This window comes from Sceloporus occidentalis, unplaced genomic scaffold (genome assembly GCF_023333645.1).
Source record: "Sceloporus occidentalis isolate IW3139 unplaced genomic scaffold, rSceOcc1.0.p SCAF_4, whole genome shotgun sequence".
Taxonomy (NCBI): Eukaryota; Metazoa; Chordata; class Lepidosauria; order Squamata; family Phrynosomatidae; genus Sceloporus; species Sceloporus occidentalis.
Genome location: NW_028316984.1, coordinates 146,061,529 through 146,074,209, shown reverse-complemented (window position 1 = coordinate 146,074,209; position 12,681 = coordinate 146,061,529). Strand labels below are relative to the sequence as shown.

The 12,681-nt window shown below is 41.3% G+C and overlaps 1 pseudogene; it reads right to left on the bottom strand.

Moving 5' to 3' along the window:
• Nucleotides 1-11,531: 11,531 nt before the first annotated feature.
• LOC149314803 (U6 spliceosomal RNA) lies at nt 11,532-11,600 on the bottom strand (annotated as a pseudogene).
• Nucleotides 11,601-12,681: the final 1,081 nt, after the last annotated feature.

Here is a 12,681-nt window from a genome sequence, read left to right as displayed (position 1 = left end):
TTTACTGGACATGGGTGTGTTTGAAAAGGAGAACAGTGTGGACAGTTCTCAACTTGCCCCAGTGTGTGCACTGAAGATAAGCTGGATATTCCCATCAACATAGACATGCCCTGACACAATTGTTACTTTTTGGGAGACTCAATGAGTTTGAATTGTAAAATTCTAGAACTGGAGGGGCCTTCGTGGGCCATCAGATCCAACCTCCTGATCAATGCAGACTCTCCAGCTAGAGCATTCCCAGGAGGTAGCTGTCCAGTCTCTCTTTGAAGACATCTAGAAAAGGAGATGTCATGAGCTCTCTAGGCAAATTGCTTCTCTTGCTAAAATGCTATTGCTGTCAAGAAGTTCCTTCTAGTGTCCAGTTACCTTTTCAGAATAACAATCCAAGCTTTTTTACAAAAGCTGGGGGATGGATTGCAATGGTAGCCCTTGGCCATTTCTCCCACAGCCATGCACCAAAGTTAGGCTGATGCCCAAAGGTTTCAAGGAAACAATCCCATTGATAAGGCTGATGCAACATTCAACACTCACTCCTAGTCAATTTATTTACACTGGATGAGGATAGGATAAACCTGTTTTTTTGCCTGGAATCCTTATCCAGCCCTCAAGCCACTATGCTACTCTGACTCTTGATTATAACATTTAATATTATTGAATGCATTTTCAGACCAAACATTCCAAGCTCTGGGACTAAGCAATAAAATTCACGCCAATATGTTTATTTGCTTTCCTGTATATCTGGCTTCCTGGCCAAAGACCTCCCTCCTGGCAACTTACATTGTAAAAGACAAAATAAACACAAGTTAATAAAACAAAGTAATAATTGAAATAACCAATTATAGATCAGAATATGTCTGTGTAGGTCACACAGTGATTGACAACAATTGTAAATATTCTGCAAACATTTTGCATGGACATTACCTAACATATTCTGCTTTCCACCCACTAATCATATCCTGACACTATATGGCAATAAAAGTGATAAATACCAGCATGCTGAGGTCACTAGTTCCCCACACAACAGCAAGAAATTACAGAAAAGAACAATTATTGTGATTAAAGGAAAGATAGCAGATTAATCAGCAATTCATTCCAGCAGACACTTGAAGTGGGAAGGTGACCTCAGCACTGGAAGCACGCTAGTGCTAGCATTCAATTCTGCAGCAGGAAAGGAGAAGGAATTTATTAGCCAGCCAAAGAAAGAAGCAGGAACTTCCCAGTGCTGAAAAGACTGTTGCTTTTGAATGAAGGGCTGGGTACCACTTCAAGGCTGGTTTTACATTACAGCATGCCCTCCAATCCTCCCAATGTGGCAGGAACCATCTTGATTAGTCTTCTGCTGTCCCACCTTTTCAAATACTTTTAAAAAGTTCCAGTTTTTCTTTCCTCCTCCCACTTTCTCATTTGATCCTCAGTTTCATTCAATTGCTGCAAATTGAATTGTAACTATAAAACTAATTTGCATTCAACAGAGGAGGGAAGAAGAGAGGAGGGGACAGAATATTTACCTTCACGATTGGTTCAGGCAAAAACCAGTTGCAAAGATAAGACAGAGTGACAAGCAGATCTAGTTGTGTATATCCAGGTGTGTTGGTTCAGTTATTCCATTTGCTGTGTTTGCAATCCCTTGGTAAATTTACCTGCCCACTTTCTTTGGATACCTAAAATATATTTCTAAATGCACAGTTTTAATGCTAGTTACTGTAATGCTAGAAATTTGTGAAGGAAAATTTCACTGGGATAAGAATTCTTATTTGGATGGTCAATGCTCTCATTTCCACCCACCCTCCCAGCTACGCCATTGCTGGGATAATTTCACAGGATTGATAGCCTGAGACAAACAAAGATTGCACACTGTGCTTGTAAAAATTTCCTCTACAGTTTATCTGCTGTCTTTCAGCATGATTTTTCATAACGTTGAACTTAGAGTTCACCTGTGCCATTGCCCTTGGAAAACCATCCCTGGCCAACCTCCCAGTGAGGCTTCTGTAAAGGAGAGAATTAGGCCGGAAGGTAGATCTCATGAGGGTGCGTATACCCCCATTTCTCTTAACATGCTTAAGGAAGGCTAGCACCTTCTCCCTGCTCCAAAGAGTTCTTGTTTGGGACATGAAAGCCATGTCAAACCACAGCTCTTCGTAATACAGAAAGAGGCTATGTGAACTGTAGTTCAAAAGGCAAGCAATAGAGGATAGATATGGCACTGTTTTGGAACAATAGTTACAAAGTATGGGCATTTCTCTTGGTACTAAAAGAAGCTGGAAACAACAACATGAAAACAACAATGAAATTGCTCACAAGTGTTACAAATATGAAATGAGTTCATAATTGTTCATTGACTTGTGACCACAGAAAAGTGGATCTTTGCTCAGCACACTCATGTTCTGCTGTTGTTTTATTATCGTAAAATTGCGCAGAATTGTTGGTTTCATTTGCAGGATGCTATCGTCCATTATCCTCTGCTAATGATGCTGGTGTTATCCTCTCCAATGATTGTAGATCAGGGTTCAAATTCCTGCTTGACCCTGTAAACCCACTAGGTGACCTTGGGCACTCTCAGCCTCAGAGGAAGGCAAAGGCAACAAATTTGACAAGAAAACACCATCGTAGGTTTGGTTTGCCTTACAGTCACCATAAATCAAAAATGACATGAAGGCACACGTGAGTCATAACCAGCACTTAATCTCTGTTCATCCTGTGATGGTTTTATACACAAATGTATTACTATTGAATGCCTAACATGTCAATGGAGAATGCAGATAATGTAAACACTTTTATTATAGTTATGCTTTGTAGCACATTGTCTTCCTGAATTAGCAGACAAAGCCAGAAAGAGTACCTTTTCACTGGTCATTTGGCAGGTGTCCTTCCATGCACTCCAGCATGTCACAGATGAAAACAATGACACATGTGCCAAGCAACATCAGAGTGTGGTCAAGATGGCAAAGGGTATTAATGAGTCAGAACACACAAACTAGAAGAAAGTGCAGTATTTGCTTTTCCTGAGCCTACAGGAAAGGAGAAGATCCTGCCCCCTCCTCTTCTCTCTTCCCTTGCTGAGGTGAGTTCAAATTAAACTATATGGATCAATAGATAAGAGGCTTCATATCAAGTGGGCATTTAGGGAGGGGATGGGATCTTGGCCTTTTTTGATAAAAGAATTACATTAATTCAGTGGTATTTTTATGTACCATTTTAAATATATATATAGTATTCATTGCCACGGACTTTAAAAATAAATCTGTGGTACTCACCACCACAAGTGTTATGCTGGAGTTTGAGTAATTCCTAGGTGGGAAACAACAAAATCTCAAAGTAAAACAAGCTATCCTACTTGATGGAAACAGGTTTTGGAATTTCATATGATATGTGGAGACAAATGCTTGCAGGAAGAGGACTCTTCCACTCAGGAAGGATATTTTTATAAACAGGAAGTATATTTTCCTACTCGATTTAATCCAGCATTTCTGTCTTGTTTTTAGGGGGAAATGTGTGATTAAGGATGTGAGGGCCAACATTTAATTCTAGGCATGGCACTGCAAATAAGCACACTGGGAAAAAAAAACTCTGTTAGTAGACATGCAAACTCACATATGTGAGGTTTATTATTGACATTACACTCAATTACTGGTGGTTTCCAACTTCAGTTTAGTGTCTCTCAGATTATTAGAAACATATCAAATGCACAAAATCAAAATACAAATCTAAAGCACTTTTCTTTAGTTCTAAAAAATACACCCAAAAATATGGAAATAAAACTACAAATACTTCCCAAAATCCCCTAACACTCAGCCAGGGCAGTTAAAGTGGTCTCAGATTGGATTATTTCTGCAGTGTGTATTGGACCTTTAATTCTGGAATTGAATCTTTGGATAGCGATTATGGTGTTTTGGGGACTGATATGTGTTTTGTTTATGTTCTGCCTTTTTACTTGTTGGCCTAAATTCTGAACTTTTATCTGTATGTGCAAATTTAAATATACCTAAACCCATTTAAAATAGGTGGGATGTTGGTAAACTACTTCACTATTGTAAAGTCGAAGGCTGTCATGGCCGGCATCCATAGTTTTTTTGTGGGTTTTTCGGGCTATGTGGCCATGTTCTAGCAGAGTTTCTTTCTGACGTTTCGCCAGCATCTGTGGCTGGCATCTTCAGAGAACGCTTTGCCTGGAAAAATTGGGTGTATATATACTGTGTGAGCCTGGGAATGCAGGAGTGATTTGCATGTGTATTGTTCTGTGCTCTGATGGCTGGCCTCAGCCTGGGAGGCTAATGCAAAAGAGGATTAATGTCGGCTAATTGGTGATCTTCTGGGAAAGCCCCTGATTCTGAATGGTTTCCCATTTGCATTTGCTGAGTCCTTATTTTGCTATTCTTCAGGACTGGTAGCCAAATTTTGTTCACTTTAAGGGTTTCTTTTTTCCGGTTGAAATTGTCCAAGTGTTTGTGGATTTCAATGGCTTCCCTGTGCATCCTGACACAGTAGTGGTTGGCATGGTCCAGAACTTCAGTGTTTTCAAACAGTATTTTATGCCCAGGATGGTTTGTGGCATGTTCTGCTACTGTTGATTTTTCTGTCTGACCCAGTCTGCAGTGCCTCTCGTGTTCCTTGATTCTTGTTTGCCCACTGCGTTTGGTGGTCCCTATGTAGACTTTTCTGCAACTGCATGGTATGCAGTAAACTCCTGCGGCTGTGAGAGGGTCTCTCTGGTCCTTGGCTGAGCGAAGCATTTGCTGGATTTTCTTCGTTGGTTTGTAAACCATTTGAAGGTTGGGTGGCTGCTTGTCTTCACTTCTCTGGGTATCCCAGGGCTGCCAGGCTGCCAGGCCCAGGAATACCCAGAGAAGTGAAGACAAGCAGCCACCCAAAGGGAAGGTATTTTTACCATACATCAAAGGAGTCACAGACAGAATGGGCAAAGTGGTGAGGAAGCATGACCTTCAAATGGTTTACAAAACGACCCTGGTAATGATTAACATTAGATGGGCTGGGCACTGTGTATTCTGTGCTTTTAACATTCAAAATAATTAAAAATATAAATAAAAAGCCACATTTATACTAAAGGCAACAACAGTCATTCTCTTCCACCTATTTATATTCCTTTTCTGACAATATCTTGTTTACTGACTTGAATCACCTTTGACCATTTTGACTTGTTTCTGGAAAGTGACTAAAATTATGTTTATAGCTACTGGTTTTGGCCTGATTGAAACTTATGTTTAATATTAACAAACGGTCAGCAGTATAAATGCTCTATTTATTTGTTGGTGTGTACACAGATTCTTGTACATACTCACACGTCATATATACAAAGGACTCTCTTGATTATATCAAAAAGGTACTGCAAATATTCCCAGTAAAACCCCATTGTGAAATCATGGTTACCGTTTCTTCTCTGAACTTGTGTTTCTAGTAAAACAGGATCAGCAAACTCCAGATGTTACTAGGAACAAAACAGCTGTGGAATCATACAAATAGGCAATCATTTTTCTACACCTTTTTTTTTTAAAAAAAGGAAATATATTTTCTCCTTTTCTCTGTGATATGCTATTGTGCTTGAGAAGATGTGATGAATAAGATTGTCTGCCATACCATGCAACAGCAACAGCATTATCACTAGCAAGCTTCAGCCTGTCCACACTATTTTGTGTGCATGAAACGGATCTATGCGACTTATTTATTCAATAAAATATGTACTTCCTGGAGTGAAAGAGACTTTTTTGCAGATGTTTCTTACAGTTTCTTGGAACATGGGGATGTTTTACTTGAAACTGGAAGCATTAACATGCAAATAGGGAGTGATGGACAATTAACATTCCTGCCTTCTGAATTAAATGCAAAGTCTGTCTTCTTGATGTTCCTATTAGATGATAACCTACTCAGAGATATCGTCAGTATCTCAGCACAATATAACGTGTCAGATCTCTCAGTGTTTTGCACTACATTGTCAGATGGTATAGATCTATCTAATTTCATTAACATTATTTGAACTTTACCTATTTTGGGTAGCAACTTTGGACAATCTAATTAAGACAGCATTTGGAGGTATTTGTCTTATCACCAAGCACATGACTACTAATTATTAAAGAATATAATACTTCTATAAATGACAGAAGTAGTTAACTGAAGAGTGGCACTACCATGGCAAACGTCCTTTAGTTAGGAATTGTGAGATATCTTTCAAGCAGAGTAATCAAATTAGCAAGTCAGAAGCTGAACAACAACCAGTCCCATGCCCATCAGTCCCTCTTCCCATTCCTCAAACACCGGGTCTAGCAGAGAAGTAAATAAACTTGGTCTCCTTTCTAAAACATAAAAGTAGTTTTTTTAAAAAACAAAACACTTGTGCTAAATCAAACACATGGTCTAATGCAGGAGAAAGAGGGAAGAGAAAATAGTTGTGGTTTAGAGTGATGCTGAGAGAGAATGGACGTGCAAAAAAAAAAAAAGCAAACAGGAAGTAACCATAATGTAAACTAGCAATTAGTGCGTATAGCCTTGCAAAGGTTGCAGCTGTGACTAGTGTCACCAGCACAAACAATAAGAGACTTGAAGAGGAGGCAATGACTCAGAGGCGTGATCCAAGGACACGTCTTGAATTCAGGCAGGAGAACTTGGAGAAAAGTGGCAATTGTGACAACATACTGGAAGGTGTCAGAAAAGTTTCCATGACATTCATTTCCTGCTGTTAAAGTGGTAACATGTACACCCAAAAATAGCTGGGCTATGGGTAGTCTTGGTTTATGGGACAATCTTATATATGAGTTGTTGTTAACTGCTATCATGTTGACTTTGATATATGGTGACACTATGAATGAGAGACCTCCAGGTCACCCTATCATCAACAGCCCTGCTCACATCATGCAGACTCAAGATTGTGGCTTCCTTGATTCAGTCACTCTATCATACCCTCACAGTTGGGAGTTGGACTGGATGGCCCTTGAGGTCTCTTCCAACTCTAAGATTCTTGATTTTATGAGTCTATCCATCTGGAATGTGGCCTTACCCATTTCCTACAGCCTTCTAATTTACCAAGCAATATTATTTTCTAGTGAGTCATGTCTTCTCATGATATGTCCAAAGTACAACAGTCTCAGTCTAGTCATCTTGGCTCTTAGAGAGAGTTCAGGCTTAATTTAGTCCAGGACCCATTTATTTCTCTTTATAGCAGCCCAGGGTATCTGAAGAACTGTTTCCCAACATAACATTTCAAATGAGTTGATTTTTTCCCCCCTATCAGACTTTTCCCCCCTATCAGTTTTCTTTCCTGTTCAGCTTTCACAAGCATATTTAAAAACTGGAAATACAATGAAATGGACAATTCTAACGTTAATATTAAATCATATATCTTTACACTTGAGGATCTTGTTTAGTTCTTCCATAGCTGACCTAAGCCCTAGTCTCCATTCTGATTAACAATTGAGACAGGGTATGGAAAATCTATACTATTTCAATGTCTTCAACATCTACTTTAAAGTTATGTAAATTAACTGTGCTAATTATTTTTGTTTTCTTAATGTTCACCTACAAACATGTCTTTGCATTTTCTTCCTTGACTTCCTTCAGTAGTCATTTTAAGTCTTTGCTATTTTCTGATAGTAGTATGGTGTCATCTGCATATCTTAAATTGTCGATGTTCCTTCCTCCAATTTTCATGTCTCTTTCCTCTGAGTCTAAAATGACTGGGACTGGGCTCAATCTGGTTTTTAAAAACATTTTGGCATTCCAATAAAGAATATAAGAAACAAATAATATAGCCATTGCTCCTCTTGGCCTCAGAGAACAGAACAAGATTAGAAACTTAGATTGGATTAGAAACTTAGTTCACAAAGGGCATGAATTCTAGAAACCCTGCTTCTCTAGGGACGCTTCTATAATAATTAATTTGGAAGAGGATGTGGAAAACTCATCTTCAGATCTGTTATTTTTGGCTCCAAACAGTGGAGTATTGCAGAAAAACTGACTCCTCATTAGAATTCTCCTTGGTTCCATTCATGCTGACATTCCTCAATATAGGCTGGCCCTCGGCTATTTTTATGCATGTGTGTTTTCCTCATAGCTGCATTGCATCATGGATGTGTAATCTTAATTCAACCAACACACACTACTATTCTTGTTGTTATAGCCTCACCCCATGGTGTTTTCTCTCTACCACTCTGGCCAGAACTAGGGGCAGAGAACAGGGAAACAGCTCTTGAATCTAGCCAAGATACTTTTTCTACACTTAACAAAATAAATTATTAATGATTGCTGGAATTTTGTATCACTTTATACTTAACATACATTTACATATACTTAGCTAAGTAGCAGAGGTCTAAGAAACCTTGGGCTCATTCACACTACCAAAAGAATCGGTTCTGAAACCGATTCAATCACGTGAAGTTCATACTCACCCCGAATCTCACACAAGCGAATCCGAGGCTTGCACACCCGTTCCGTGGTAAATGGCCCCTAGCGCGGTGTTTTTGAAATCGGCGCAAATACCGTTTCTTTTTAAAAACCCCGGGTCCTGGGAATGAGAACTTGGCCTCGATCACGATCGAGGCAAATTGAGGGAGGGATTTAGGTCAGAGGGTGGGCAAAGGGCAAGGCATTTCCTCCCCTCATCGGAGGGGAGGGGGAAGAGGAAAGAGCCCTGGGAAGAAGGGCTGCTGCTGGGCAAGGAGCAGGCAGGGCTCCTGGCACCGGGAGGAAGGGGATGCTCTCCTCCTCCTCCTCCTCTTCCTCCTCCTCCTGCTGTCCTGCTGGCCCCTGCTCCCTCCGGGGCCATTCAAGGCCGCCTCTCTTGCTGGGGGACTTGGCCAACCCCAGGAGGACACATTGCATGCCCACGGAGGCAGCCGCTTCCAGCCTGGAGCCTGGCACCCAGAGAGGGGCTCCCCCGAGAGCCAGCCTGGCAGCCAGGGAATGGCGGGAGGAGGAGGAGGAGGAGGGTCGCTGGCCAGGCAGCAGCAGGCCTCCAGCAGCTGAAGCAGGGAGAGACATGCCTCTCTCTCTCTCTGTGTGTGTGTGTGTGTGTGTGTGTCAGAGGGAAAAGGGGGGGTGGTCTACTTCCCGCTCCTGCAGCCTCCCCATTGCTCTTCTCCCTCACGATCCCAAGGCTGGAAGGGATCCCCAAGGGACATCCAGTCTAACCCCCAATCAAAGCAACAACCCCCCCCCTTTTCAAGCAGCCTCTTTTGACAATCTATGCGCATTTTTTGGGGGGTGACATGCCTGGGATGTAGGGAAATGGATGCAGGAGAAGCACCCTCTTTTGACAATCTATGCGCATTTTTTGGGGGGGGTGACATGCCTGGGATGTAGGGAAATTCCCAATTGATCCCATGAGGTCACTCTCTCTCAGCCTCAGTGGAAGGCAATGGCAAAGTGTAAGCAGGAGAAAAGAGTTCAGCAGAGGAGGAAGCTACAATAATGTTGCAAAAGACCTCACAATCAATGTTACATTTTTAAACAATTTGTTTGGTGAGGAAAAGGAAAGCTAAAATGTTGCTTTTAAAAGCAAAAAAAAAAATGCATGGCAATCCCATCCTTTGCCTGGGACAGGGGCAGATCTGACCCAAAAGCCCACAGGTTTATAAAAAAAACGAGAGAGAGAGAGAGAGAGGCATCTCTCTCCCTGCTTCAGCCGCTGAAACCCCTGTGCCTGGCTCTTTAAAAAGGGAGGACACTTTCCACGATGCCCTGCAAACATCACCATGACGATAGCTTGATTGGCAGCAGCCACCTCGCCAGCAGACTTGAATGCATTCGATTTCTGAATTTGCAGGTCAAAATGCATTCGATTTCAAATTTGTAGTGGGCACTTGCTAACGGAGCGATTCGGGGGAGGGGCATCCGGATCAGCCCAGTTCCTTCCAGGTCTTTTAGACCAGTATGAATGGGGCCCTTGTTAGTGAATTGTGCAGATGAGGACACCGGCAAGAATGGCCAGTGTGCATCAGGACTAATGCACATCACATACTTTGCTGGCTTTTGTACATAGTAACGTAACAACAGCCTTCTACTGTATACATACAAAAATGACCAATTATAATTGTTGCATATGTAAGTCTACTTGTGAAGAACTAATTCTATTCAGGTTTCTGTATGTATTCCTAACACCTTTACCCAAAAGCAGTTAAAGAGAGAGTGACATAGAGTTAGGTTTTCTGGATCCATATGCAGGATTCTGCTCACAGGAGGGAATTTTCTCTGATTCCCCCCTTCCCTTTACAGAGTCCTATGTCCCTGCCCCTATAAAAAAAGAAAATTACTTTGGAAAGTTGGGGAACAGCATAGGAGGTGCCATAAGAGGCCCCAGGGTGGTGAAGAAAATGGCAAAAATAACCAACTACTGGAAATGCTTCTGATGGATGAAAGGCCCTTCCACAAATTAAAGACCCTTAACCAAAACCAAACCCCATCCAATTTTTTTTAAATTAAAAATTGGGTGGTATTTGGCTAACCTTCTCCATAGCTAAAAACTGCTGCAAAACATAGTGTTTTTACCCTGATCCTTACCACTTCAATTTCCCACAATACCTCACATCCCCCAAAATAACCAAAGAAGTTGAAAATCAGCTGAAATCAAGACCAGGAGTGATGCATCCTTTCCGGCCAATGCTGTGGAATTCCAAGAATTACAGAGCATTGAGCCATGGCAGTTTAAGTGGTCTGAAGCTGGATTATTTCAGTAATGCAGATACAGCCTCAATCAGACTTGAGTATCTCAAGGAAAAGGACTTGCAATGACTTCTGCCTGAGAACCTGATAGCTATAGTCCCATCACACGAGCCATCCTATGATTCCTTATATTACTCCCTGTATATTACAAAGAATATCTTCCCATGGATGTACTACAGGTGTCTAAAAATCTTGATTCTGGCTTCTGCTGTTCATGATATCCGGTGTGGCTGCTCTCTTGGCTACCCTGTCTCTCTTCTTACATGACAAAGAGAGAAAGAGACAACTGAGAAGTCAATACTTCTTCCTATTTTCAGCTTCCCTCTAGCAAAAGCTGCTTATTTGATTTCTTGCCAATTCCAGGAATCATGTATTTTGTGGCTTAAGTCACCCCTCCTGATCTCCAAATCCTGGTGGAGCTGCTATGCACTAGCCCTCATTTTCCTCAGTTGGAACATGCCTTAACACATTAAGGCCAAGACCAAGGCAGACAATCAGCCAGAAAGATAGGGGTGAGAGAAGTGGGAAGTAAGCCCATGCTTGCAAAGGCAACCTGACACCATGCTCCTTCACAGTGGTGGAAGCGGCTATGCTTGGTGGGGGCAGCGGCTATGCTCGTCCTGTGTTTTGTTGCAGCATGTTGTGATGGCTCAGGGATTTAGCTTCCTCAGATATCAAAGCTTTTTTCTGTATAACTTATAGAAGAAGCAGAAGGGAAAGCATGGATAGATTGTCTCTTTTTCATCTATGGAAGCTCACAGGGTCTGGTCCCTATATCTCTTCAGTAAAAATGTCCTCTGAACAAATCTTGGCAAGAAAACCCCACAAAACGTTCTCCTTAGGGTTGCCATAAGACTGAAATGAATTCCTTGAGCAGGGGCCATGCTAATCTTCTCTGTATCATTCCAATTTTAGTATATGTGCTGCCGAAGTTCATAAATCTATGAACTAGATTTAGATAAAGTAGTAAAGCATGGAATATAAAGGGATATATTATATGTATGGAGGATATTATGTAAAAGTTTTTATATATTATTGTAAGGGGAACTAACCAATATTTTATTTTATCAATGTATTATAACATTTATTAATTTCATTTGTCAATAAAAAAGACTGAAATGAATTTAAGGCAGACAACAACAACAACAACAACAACAACAACAACAGGGGAGAATTGGACTACCACTCTGGAGACCAGGGTTCAAATTCCTGCTTGGTTATGGAAACCTAGCCTCAGAGGAAGGCAAAATTAAACCACTTCTGAAAAAATCTGCCTAAGAAAACTCTGTGATAGGTTTGTCTTAGGGTACCCACAAGTCAGAAATGACTTGAAGGCCCACAACAGCAATAACAAGAAGAGAGACAATTCCAAGCATTTGTTGTTAACCACCCTTGAGTTGCTCTTGAGTCATCCCATGGCAACCCTGTAGATGAGCCATCTCCAAATCTCCTTGTCTTCCACTGCCTGGCTCAGTTCCTGCAAATTCATACATGTGACCTCTTTTATAGAGTCCATCCATCTAGCATGTGGCCTTCTTCCCTTTCTGCTTCCCTCCACCTTGCCTAGCATTATTGTTTTTTCCAATGAGTCAAATCTATGGAGAAGTGGAGAGACAGCCCTGCCCTCCCTAGACACTTGTTTCTCTCTCTTGTTTCTTCTGCTTTCCATTTCCACCACACAGTGGTGGTTTCTGGCTTCCATGCCAATAGAGTGGTAAATCTATTCTGGGTGTTAGTCTGAAATTTATAGGAGCTAGCCAAGGTGCTGAGCCATTTTGCAGCTAGAATTCAGCACCTTGGACATCTCCTTTACATTTCAGGGTAAGACAGTGTGGATTCACTGCGTCATTGATATGAAAACAATTTGATTACCCAAAACACAGCGCTTTCAAGCCACCAGTGCTGCATGAGACTTTTCCTAAAATCACTGGCAGAACTGAAGCACCAAGGGATAAAGATTCATTTCATTTCAAAGGAAAGTGAGTCACGTTCAGAGCTTGAAAGTAACAAAGAACA